The sequence below is a fragment of the Nicotiana sylvestris genome, chromosome 10 (genome assembly GCF_000393655.2).
Source record: "Nicotiana sylvestris chromosome 10, ASM39365v2, whole genome shotgun sequence".
NCBI lineage: Eukaryota > Viridiplantae > Streptophyta > Magnoliopsida > Solanales > Solanaceae > Nicotiana > Nicotiana sylvestris.
In genome coordinates this window covers 74,202,006-74,204,197 of record NC_091066.1, presented here as the reverse complement: position 1 = coordinate 74,204,197, position 2,192 = coordinate 74,202,006, and the positions used below count along the sequence as shown (strand labels likewise).

The window sequence follows — 2,192 nt, the reverse complement described above, 5'->3', positions numbered from 1 at the left end:
GCCATATCTTGCTATTTGCAATCCGTAGCCAACTATTTACAAAAATAAGTTTACAGATTGTCTTTCTAATCTACAACTTAACTACCTTACTAAATAAGTATTTTTTAAGAGATAAAAAAAAGATTAATAATAATAATAATAATAATAATAATAATAATAATAATAATAATAAAAACTTAGCTTGGTGATACCAACGGGAAAAAACATGGCTACAAGGGTTCAAATTTTATTATATATGCTCCTTTCAGACAACCAAATGCCAGTGGAATTATATCTAATGCATTACAAAAATAAAAATAATTAAAGATACTTAACACAATTTAATTAACTAACATATCGTTATAACATTATCAAACATTCAAGAGCATATAAAAATGAATTACAATAGAAGGATAAAGCTACTAATATTTCTCAGCATCATTATCTTTCATTCCAACTCGATTTTATGAGTTTACATGGTCCGAAAATTACCTGGACAACAGAAAGAAGAACAAATACAACAGAGTCAGCTCTTTCCAAAATCAACAGCAAAACAATTAAACGAGCAGCAACAACAGCAAAAAACAACGACAACCAGCAGATTCAAACCTAAGAAAATAAACTAGAAATACCCCATCAAAACAGTACAATTATGTAACTCCAGAAAAATCTTTCAAGACTACTCTATTTTTCTTAAACAAGTTTTTCACTTAAGAATCAACTCACAAAAGTTGCTAAAGGATATTATAGCTACTGATTTTTTCTCTTTTTTTGTGTGTCGAGCTCTCTCAGTAAGATGGAGTGTCCTCCTATATATCAAAACAATCAGCTATTTCAAAAAATTAAAAATCAATCTTTTTTGACAGTTTTTTCTACAAATCTGCTCTTAAATTCAAAATGCCAGACTTTCTGGTTCAAATCTTGTCAAGTATTTCAAACAAAGTCTGCTCTCTACTATTCAAAGACAGCATTTTATTCAAACACTATCCAAAGGTCTACATTTTCTTACCAAACAATTTGACTTTTGAGTGTTATACTCAAAGAGTCTTGAAGCAGTAAATAAACAACCAAACAAGTACCATATACTCTTAAGTATTTTTCACTACCTCACTTTTATCAACACAAAACTATTTTACTACTTCAACAAGTGCAAAAACAGAAAATTTAACCTTTCAAACTTCAAAAACTAATGCTAAAATAATTAATAATAGACAAAAATAAAATCTGAAAAAATAAAAATAAAATAGAAAAAACAGCCACAAAAAGAATAGGATTTTTACCATTTTATAATTCAAGTGGCCGAAAAAATGGTGGTATGCCCAAAGAGGGTGTTTGGGGAGGTCGCCGGAATTTGGTCGCCGGATTTTTAGGGTAAAATTAGCATCAATAGCTAGGTCTTGGGGAGCTCTATCCATTGATGTAGGTATTGTGGGGCGGTAGTGGTTGGAGCTTCAAGAATTTGGGCAAAAAAGTGACGGGAAAGTTTCCTAGATCTAAGATTCAAGGAGTTTGAGGGATTTTTGAAGGATTTGATTTGGAGATATGGAAAGAGGAAGTTGTGGAGATTAAATGGTGTGAATTTGGAGGTGTTTGGAGGTGGTCCGCCGGAGGAGGCGATTTCCGGCCGGCGGCGGTGGGCGGAGCTGGGGCGGCGTAGAGAGAGTGAAGAGAGAGAGAAGAGAGAAGAAGGAGAAAAGAATTATGGGTGAAAATGAGGACAATTTTCAGATTTTTGAGGCTTTAAATACCTAAGCCAAGAGTGAATGAGATCCATTGGATCAAGATGGAATGGATGGGTATGATTTGATCTTGTTTCATTTAGTGAAACGACGTAGTTTTGAGGCAAAACTACGTAGTTTCAGACCCTTTCAATGACAACCCTTTATCTTGCACTCTTGGACACTTTTTCTTTCAAACTTGGCCAAATTTCTTCCTTAGTCCTACTTATTAAACTAATTTTACACAAATAAATTAATTAAATAACTTATTCTAATGATCAGTTAACTAGATTAATTCACCAACTGAACAACTAGTTAATTCTTAAAATGCACAAATGAAGAAAGAACAATTTTTTTTGTTTTAGTATTTTATGATAGGAAATATGCAATTAAAGTCACAAAAATTGAGAAAAATAATTAAAATAACAAAACACTAATAACTTTAGGAGGTGTTAAAATAGTGCAAAAATTAGGTGTTCACAGCTGCCCCTCTTT

The 2,192-nt window shown here is 32.1% G+C and overlaps 1 long non-coding RNA gene across 1 annotated transcript; it reads right to left on the bottom strand.

The window, feature by feature from the left end:
- Positions 1-206: 206 nt before the first annotated feature.
- On the bottom strand, positions 207-1,696 carry LOC138880415 (uncharacterized). Its single transcript, XR_011403054.1, has 2 exons — positions 1,260-1,696; positions 207-471 (listed from the first exon to the last, which is right to left on the bottom strand). It is a non-coding gene; the product is annotated as an uncharacterized lncRNA (long non-coding RNA).
- Between the last annotated feature and the right edge of the window lie 496 nt (positions 1,697-2,192).